Source organism: Corvus hawaiiensis, chromosome 5 (genome assembly GCF_020740725.1).
Source record: "Corvus hawaiiensis isolate bCorHaw1 chromosome 5, bCorHaw1.pri.cur, whole genome shotgun sequence".
Classification (NCBI taxonomy): Eukaryota; Metazoa; Chordata; class Aves; order Passeriformes; family Corvidae; genus Corvus; species Corvus hawaiiensis.
In genome coordinates, this window is record NC_063217.1 from 3,413,989 (window position 1) to 3,423,389 (window position 9,401).

General features: G+C 56.4%; 1 protein-coding gene across 2 annotated transcripts in view; it reads right to left on the reverse strand.

The window, feature by feature from the left end:
- Positions 1–347, reverse strand: part of RNF24 (ring finger protein 24) — a 28,982-nt gene extending 28,635 nt beyond the window's left edge. The window contains exon 1 of one of the 2 annotated variants that reach the window (XM_048304504.1): positions 268–347. The gene's annotated coding sequence lies outside the window, so the exon portion shown is untranslated. The remainder of the gene's footprint in view (positions 1–267) is intronic. The other variant, XM_048304506.1, reaches the window with a different exon arrangement.
- Between the last annotated feature and the right edge of the window lie 9,054 nt (positions 348–9,401).

The following is a 9,401-nucleotide window of genomic DNA, read 5'->3' on the forward strand; positions in this document are numbered from 1 at the left end:
TCCCTTCCCCACAGAACAAGGCACAGAGGGAGGGTTCTGCCCAAAGCGGGGATGAAAGAGGGACCCTGCCCCACAGAGGGGTGCACAGGAAGGGGTCGCAGGCACACAAGGGGGATGGAGAGGGGTCCCTTCCCCACGGAACAAGGCACAGGGAGGGGTCCCACCCCACATGGGGGTCCCCAGGGGGGGTCCCCGCCCCCCATATGGGCGCTCGGGGGGGGTTCCGGTCCTCCGGCCCCCCAGGGGGCTCCCGCCCCCCACACTCACCCGCCGCCGCGCTGTCCCGCCGGGGCTCGCGCCGCCCGCACCGCCCGGCCCGGGCAGGACCCGGATGGAGCCGAACCGCCCCGCCCCGCCCGGAGCCGGGCACGGCTTCGCCACGCGCCCTGCGCATGCGCAGACCGGGTGACATCATGGACGGGTGGGAGGGGCGAGGGGACAGGAGTGGACAGCGGAGGGTGGGACGGGGGGTGACACGGGGACAGGATGGGACAGGGAGAGGTGGCAGGGAAAGGAGGTGGTAGGGAATGACACGGGGCGGGATGAGACAGAGGAGGTGACGGGGAGGGTCTGACAGGTGATGGGGGTGGCACGGGTGACGGGCTGACAGGGGGTTACAGGGAAAGGGGGTGACACGGGGGTCGACGGGGGCAGGGAGTGACTGTGGGGACAGAAGGAGACATTGTGGACATGCGGTGACACTGGGCAGAGGGTGGCACTGGAGACGGGGATGGTGTAGTGGGGACTTAAAGTGACTGTGGGGCAGGGGGTGATACTGGGGACGGGATGATGTAGTGCGGACATGCAGTGACTGTGGGAATAAGGGCTGTGCAGACAGGAGGGGACTGTGGAGTCAAGAGATGGCTTTGGGGACGTGAGGTGGCAGTGGGGGACAGGACAGGGTGGCAGTAAGCACAGATGGGGACAGGGCATGGCAGGAACGGGGTGAAGGCGGATGACGGGGGTCGGTGGCAGTGGGGACGGGGTGGCAGGAGGGGTGACGCAGAGGGGACAGGAGGTGGCACCGGGGGTGTTGTGCGAGTGGGCACTGTCCCGCTCTGCTCATTGCTGCCCGCACCCCTCCAGTTGTCCCCATCCCTGTCCCTTTCCCATGGACACGACATCACTTTTGGGGGAAATGACATCACCCTGGAGCTGGGATGTCACCCAGAGCCAGCGTCACGCGCTGGTCCGAGGATATTCTGGATGTGCAAGGGAAGCTGATCCTCTTTTTCCCCCTTCCTTCTCTCTCCGGGCTGCGCGGAGGCCCGGACGCGGCGGTCCCGGGCGCTGTGACAGCGGGGACGCTGGGACGAGCATCCCGGGTGCTGTGACAGCGGGGACACTGGGACGAGCATCCCGGGCACGGGGACAGTGGGATGAGCATCCCGGGTGCTGTGACAACGGGGACACTGGGATGAGCATCCCGGGCACGGGGACAGTGGGATGAGCATCCCGGGTGCTGTGACAGCGGGGACACTGGGACGAGCATCCCGGGCACGGGGACAGTGGGATGAGCATCCCGGGCGCTGTGACAGCGGGGACACTGGGATGAGCATCCCGGGCGCTGTGACAGCGGGGACAGTGGGATGCCCATCCCGTGCTCCCGGCCTGACGCGCTGCCGTGGGAGGACTCGCCGACCCTGACCTCGGGATTCCTGAGCGATGAGGCAGGAAGCCGATCCACTGGATGTTTTCACTAGGTGAAGCCTTATTCCCGCTGTGGGAATCCCCGCTCGGCATGGGAGGGATTCGCCTGGACATGCTCGAGCCGGGACTCCTGGTGTTGGGAAGAGAGAGACTGCGGAGCCCCGCAGGGGACCCGCTGCCGGCTGCTGACGGGACGAATTTGGGAAGCAAATGCACTCGGAAATCGAGTTCTGCCGTTCCTCCCACGCGGGCCGGCCCTGGGCACTCCGGGGCAAAGCCTGGAGCTGCAGCCGGAGGGGAGGGAGCGCTGCGAGCCTTGTCCTTGGCACGGAGTCATGGAATTGTTTGGGTGGGAAGGGACCTTAAAGCTCATCTTGTTCCACCCCCCTGCCATGGTCAGGGACAATTTCCACTAGATCAAGTTGTTCCCAAGCCCTGTCCAACCTGGCCTTGGACACTTCCAGATGTGGGGCAGCCACAGCTTCTCTGGACAACCTGTGCCAGGGCCTCCCCACCCTCGCAGGGAACAATTTCTTCCTAATATCGATCTAACCCTGTCCTCTGTCATTGTGAAACCATTCCCCTTTTTCCTGGTGAGAAAAGTGCAGGTTCTAGTCCAAAGTCTCTCTCTGGCTCTCTTGGATCCCCTTTAGGCTCTGGAAGGGGCTCTGAGGTCTCCCTGGATCCTTCCCTTCTCCAAGGGAACATTCCCAGCTCTCCCAGCCTGGCTCCAGAGCAGAGGTGCTCCAGCCCTTGGAGCATCTCCGTGGCCTCCTCTGGACTCTCTCCGGCAGCTCCATGTCCTTCTGATGTTGGGGGTCTCAAAGCTGGAGGCAGCTCTGCAGTTGGGGTCTCACCTGAGTGGGGCAGAGGGGCAGAATCCCCCCTTTCCTGCTGCCCATGCTGTGGGATCAGCCCAGGGCACAGGGGGGGTTCTGGGCTGCCAGCACACACAGCCGGAGCATGTCCAGCCTCTTTCCCTGAATGAGAGAAAATGAAAACCACCCAAAAATGGCCCCATGGCACTCTGGACATGGGCAAGGCAGGGTGTCCATTGGGACTCCAGTGCTGGCACAGGGCTCCCAGACACTGCCTTATGCCCAGGATCAGCTGCTGGTTATAGAGAGCAGCTCCTGCGGTGCACCACCCTCCCTGCCTCAGTTTCCCCCTGGGAAGCACTGCTGCCTGCGTGGGGACATGGCCAAGGAAATTTCCTCGGTGAAAGGCAAAGCAGGCTGGATGGGCAGATCCTTTCTGCCTGCGTGCTGGCAGAAGGATGATGTGGGATGGGGGCACCCAAATTCAGCTAATTGAGGGTGTGGGGATGCATCTCCAAGCCTTGATTCCCCCCCTGGCCACGGAGGGAACCACGCTGCTCACTTTCTCCCTGCTCCACGTGCTCCTGCTAATAACACCTTGCTGTCTGTATGAGAAAATCCTGGTTTTCCTACTCGATGAGTGATCCAGCCCAGCTGCATGCCCGGACCTTACGAAGATGGGGTGATAAGGGAGGGTGGGTCTGTCCCATGGGTAGGTGGAAGATATCTCCTTTCTCCCTCATTCCTCTCTGACAGTGCTGGACCATGAATGCCACGGCAGATCTGTTGTCACCCCAATTCAAATGGGGTGACCAGGGCAGGGATGGGACTGAAGTGTCCCTGGAAAGTAGGTGGAGGCTGGAGTGGTGGCAGCAGCCCTGTCACTGCCTCCCACAGCCTGTCAGGATGTCCTGCTCCTCTGAAAATTTCTTCTCTGAAAGGATGGTCAAGCCCTGACAGGTGCCCAGGGCAGTGGTGGAGTCCCCATCCCTGGGGGGATTTAACAGCCCTGTGGATGTGGCACTTGGGGACATGGGTCAGTGGTGGCCTTGGCAGTGCTGGGTTAAGGGTTGGACTTGATGATATTCAGAGGGCTTTTCTGACCCTTAATGATTCCCTGATTCTCTGATCTACCCCCACATCTTTTCTCTCCTGGTCAAGGGGACCTTCAGCCTCACAAGCCTGGCTTGGCCAGGCTGTTGTGGATGTTGTGTTGTGGATGGGAGACCTGGTGGGCAGAGGAAGGGCTGGGTTCCTGCAGATCATCCTGTTCCCCACTCCCATGGCATAGCGCTGCCAGGTCCTGGACATCTTCACATTCCAAGCACCCTCCTCCAGCTCCTTCACTGGAAAAAAATCCACTTCACTCTTCTGTTTTTTCCCCTTCTTCATCCATCCTGACTGCTTGGCGTCCCCATTCCTTGCCTCCCCTTCTCCCCTCCTTTCACTTGAGGTCTCTGGGGTGGCCTTGCCAGCTGATCTGAGAGGGACCACGGCCCCTCTCAGCCAAGGACACCCGTTGGTTAATGGTTGTGCTGGATGATCTTAGAGGGCTTTTGCAACATTAACGACTTTATGATTCTATAAATATCAGCGTGTGCCCATCCCATCTCTGCCCCTGAAATGGGATGTGGGGAGCCTCCCTCGCTCCCTCCCCGCTGCGGTGGCGTTGCTCAGCCGGTACCACCGGCGCTGCTCCCCACTCAGGGTGCTGCTCTGCTTCCTCACACTTCTTCTCCACCCCTTCCACGGTGTCAGGACTTTGGCTCTCCCCCTGGCCAGCCCAATGCAGAGCAGGGTGGAGCAGCACAGATTCTTCCTCTTCCTCATAACAGCAATTACCTGGGAGCTTTGATTCATTAATGACTTTGTGAGTTAAGGAATGACACTGCTTTGGCAGGGCTTGCCCAAGGCTGACCCCCCTCCCACCTCCCTCCTCGGTCCTTGCATCCACCCAGGGCAATCCCACTCCAAGGATCATGCCCTGCTCAGCAAGCAGAGCAGGTGTTGCTCCTGGGTGGCAACCAAAACCCTGCGGCTCTTCCTCTTCCTCTTCATCACGCTCCGAGGGGCTTGGCTGCAGCACAGGATCCTGCCAACCCCAATAGGAAAGGGGAATTGAGGTAGTCCCTGCTCTCATCCAAGCTGGAAAGTAAATTGGGTTGGAGCCTGTTTGCAGGTGCTTGAAAATGAAACAGCACAACCTATATCCATGTGGGTCCATCCTCATCCTCCTGCTCCTGCACCAGACCAAAAATGTGCCAGGGAAAAATGACCAACCTGGGCATCACCAGGCAAGGCTGAAAGCTTCACTGGGGACGATGTGGCTGTGGGGCTCAGAGCCACAGGCTGGGACTGATCCTGCTGGGAATGTGCCTGGCAGTTTGGGGTGTTTGGCACAGCCTGGAGCTGGGCTCAGCACTGTCAGGATGGAGAGCTGATTGCCGTGGGGATTTTCCTACCACTGAGGTCAGGAAAGCTTTTCAAGTGCCTTCTTCTGGAGCAGGAACCGTTTGCTGGAGGATGCAGGTGGTTCCTGAGAGGTGAGGAAGCAGTTGGAAATTCCCGTCAGGCAGCCAGACCCTCTCTCACCCCATTAACACCACTGGGCTCTGCCTGCACCCTCCTGCTCTGGGAAAAAGACCCTCATTGAGGCTGAATGTGCTTGTCCTGGAAGGAGCCAGCATTGGCACAAGGATGGGCTCGCAGGGAAGAGCAGAGGATGGGTGGCAAATGGAAAAGTGGGCTCGGGTGGATGCAGCCCCAGCGATGGAAAGATTGCAGTGGGGAGAGGGCAGGATTGCCCTCACCCTCAGTGATGTACAGACTGTGGATGGATGGGGAGGGAGAGGGATAAAGGAGGGTGTCTTTGGAAAGAAAAAAAATTAAAAATCTATTAATAGTAAATGAGGAAGTTTCCTAACAGGAGGTCAAACCGGTTTGTTGGAGACACCGTGTCCATTGGCCGCGTGGTGACCGGGAATGGGATGTCCCACTGCATCCATGCTGCCAACCCCATGTCCCTGGTGGGGATGGGGCATTAGAATGTCACTTCAGGGACCAAACTAGAGCCAAGAGCTGAGGGAGGGGAGCCAGATTCCGCCTTATCCCTTAGGAATGCACCAACACCTCATCCCACCCATCAGAAACACAGGCAGGGAGTGAAACCAGCCGGATCCTTGGATTCAACAAAATCCACTAGAAATGGACAATATGGACAAGGAACGTGCATGCACAGTGGGAGGGGAGCTCCTGCTGGCACACAGCCATGGTCCAACTCTGCTGGTATCCGTCCCCTGGCTGGGACTGGGGGGAGCTGCTCCGCAGGAATGCGAGGCGAGGGCCAAGCCAGGGGAATGCTTTCCACATTATATTCTCTCAGTTTCCGGCAATTTGCTGCTTCGGGACTTCCTAAGCCAGAGGTTGTATCTGTATCTTTCTGCTTTACAGCACTTGATGGGCTTGTGGAGAGGGGGTGATCACGTGTGGTGTTTCCTTGGGAGAAAAGAGTTTAAAAGGAAGAGCAGGCATGGGAATAGGCACTTTTGGGGCAGCTGTGGTTCATCCCAGGGTTGATTTATGCTTTAAACATAATAAATGATGTGGATAGAGCGACGTGAAACCCCCCTCCTCCTCCTCTCTGCCGGGAGTAACGTGGAGGGCTGAGCAGGATTCAGCCCTGGGGCCAGAGGGTTTCCACATGAGGCTGCAATACAAAACATCTGGAGAACATCAGCCATAAAGAGACAGGAATGCTCCAAGCTGGGAATGGGTCCAAGCTGTCCCTTGCAGGCTCAGACAGTCACACACACACACTCACTGTCTCATCCCAGAGCTCTGCCAGCCCTTGGGGTGGGTTTTTGCTAGAGGAACATCCTGTCCAGGAGCATTTGGAGTTTGCGGGTGGGATCCATCCCAGGCACATTTCTGGGGCATGCTTGGTCACAAGACTGTGCAGGAGCTGGATTTGGCTGCTCCAGTGATCTGCCACTGGCATCCTCCCAAGACTCAGCAGTTTCAGGGATTTTACTCCCCTCTGGGCAGCTGTGTTGGGAATACAAGGCAATTCTCACCTCACCAGGAGCAGCCACCTCCCTCTAACACATGGATTTAGTTGTAGGGTGGAGTGATGGACAAAAATTTTGGGGTTGAGGGTAGTTTGGTTTCTGGAATAATTTTTCTTTTTGGGAGTAGGGATCTTGGAATCAAAGCAGGAGGATGGGAGCAGAGAGTCCAGAGCAACTTTATTAAACAGTGTCCCTTCCTCAGATTTGTTCCACAGATTGGTTTGTTTGGGACCACACTCAATCAGCCAGGATTAATTTAAAATTAGGCTGGGAAAAACCTTGCAGGAGCATCCACAGGGCTCCTGGATAAAGCCAGGGACAACTTTTAAATGTGGAAAATTTCCCAGGAGGTGAAAATTAGAGGAAATTGATGGTCTTTAAGGTCCTTTCCAACCCAGACCATTCCATAATTCCCTGACTCTGTAACTTGGGAGGATTCAGAAGGGAGCTCATGGGATGGACAACATCAAAGGTCTCTGGATATAAAGGGCCACCATCCAGGAAATGGGATGACCAGAGATCTGATGGCTGAATGCTTTTGAAGCTGAGGACACTGAATCTGGGACCCACCACACTCTCCTGCCTCATGGGAAGAGCGGGTCCTGCATGTAGCAAATGCTTGTGCAGAGCAAATAATTTCTATCTAAGATAAATAAATAACAATACAAAAACAACCTAAAGAAAAATAAATCCTCTGGAGCCTCTGCAAGAAATGTCATCTCCAGCCCTGTTCTCTTGGCTACCACTGGGCACAAGCCAGAGGGGCTCATTAACCTGTCTCTTCCACGTCTGAAAATCCATGGAAGTGGTCATCAAATGCCTGTGCATTGAGGAGAGGCAGACGCTGAGGCAACTCTTCTGAAGTTGTCTTTAAGTTAGGAGAGAGGAAAGTCCCCACCCTTTGCACCGAATGGGGATTTACCTCCTGCAAGTACAGGCAGAGCCTCAGCTCCTGATAGCATCTCACGGGGATGTAAACACAGGGAGCTGGCCAAGTCTTCCCGTGGAGCCGGATGAACCTGGTTGGGAGAGCGGGGAGAAGGAAATGCTGAATGCATCAGCAGTCACCTGAAAGGACTCTTTGCTAAGCCTTCCTCCAAAGGGTTTTTTTTTGGCCAAGGTCTTGGCCTTTCTCAGAGCTCTTTGCCTTGCGGTTGCAAGAACTTGATGAGCCAGCAAATCCTGCCCATGGGTCATTTCTAAGCGTTTATTTATCTTCCTCAGTGTCCGCATTGAGCCATCAAACACCTGGAAAACACGGTGCTGTGCTGGCAGTGGGATGATGAGATGCTCATCCTGACCATCTGGGTCTGTCTTTAACCCCCAAATGAGGGTTTGCAGTTCCCCCACAGTATCACCGCCCCCTGGCACCAAAGTGAGGTGAGAAGGGACTTCCCAAGCCATGTGCAGACAACAGCTATGGTCCTCCTGCAAAGCTGCCCCAGCCCTGGGAGCCATGGAGAGGAGCAGGTGGATTTTTGGGAAGTTGGCATCGGTGTCATCCAGATATTTTTGTGGCTGAGCAGGTGGGAAGCGGTGCTGGGTTTGTAATGTGAGCCTGGGCAGAGTAACCCAGATGTCACCCCGTGCTGCGGAAAGCAATCCCAAGCCTGTAATGGAAGAATGCTGGCTCCTTATTGGACTTAGAGCAAGTAGAGGAGGCAGTGGGTGAGGAGGGAAGGGTGGGATCCTCTGTTGGAGCTGTAATTGAGGCGGTTGTCCAAGGAGAGAGTGGATGAGGAGATTGGCACTTACTTTATTCCTTGCTCTGCACGAGCTGGGCAATAAAGTGAGAGAAGGTGCAAGATCCCACCTGCACCCCAAAATCCTCCAGTGCTTGCAGAGGAACAATGGCTGGGAGCCCTCTGTCCCAGACACATTCTCATGCCTCAGTTTCCCCAGTGTAAAATATGGATTAAAACCCTTGAGGGGGGTTTCCTTGCTCTTGAGTGGGCTTGGGGCTCCATAAACACGATGATGCTTACGGTGTTTTCTCCATTTTGCTATGAAATCCTCCTCAAACACCTCTCCCTCAGGAGAAATCCCAGCCCAGAAGCACCTTCCCAAAATGGAAGCTGTGCTAGAAGAAGGCTTCACCTCCTCTCCCACCCTGACAGGAGAGCTGCACGTGGCAGGTCTCATAAGGCAGGTGTGGCATCGGCTCTTTTTCCATAAACCCTCTCTGTGTTTTCTCTCTGGATAAAAGGGGAGACTGGAATAACCAGGGCTCAGCAATTGGAGTAATTTCTTGGCATAGGGAAAGCCAGCTCATCACACGTCCACACCCGTGATGTCCTTGCCTGTCACCAGGCTAATTGGGGAGGTGATGCTCCACCACCTCTCTTCTTCCTGGGCAGTGCTGGGAGCAGTCCAGATAAGCTGCTGCCTCTGTGAGGCTTTATCCTGCCCCAGGAGTGTTTATTCCTGAGCCTCACGACATCCTGGAAGTGAACTAATCCTCTTTTGACAGCTGGGGAAACTGAGGCACAGCCCACTGGGGTGACCTGTTCTCCCTGGGGACATCCGCCTTTGCCATGTTGTCCTTCTCAGGGCACTGAGTGATGCTTCACACTGCCCTCGGGAATAGAGGGGGAGAGATCAGCAGTTCCCATGGGAAATGTGTGGGACACCATCACATGGAGGGGAGAGGACAGGAAGCTCTGGAAAATATTGCAGCTCCCCAGAATGTGGACAACTCGGGGTCAGAGCCTTGGCTTGAGCTGAAGAGGATTATTAACTCTGCAGAGCAGGGCTGGGAGACTTGTACTCAATACAAGGTTGTCCCAAGGCCTTGGGAGTGGCCTTGACCCAGAAAACTTGGGATGTGTCCTCGTAATTTTGAGGCTGGTGTTGGTCAGTGGCATTG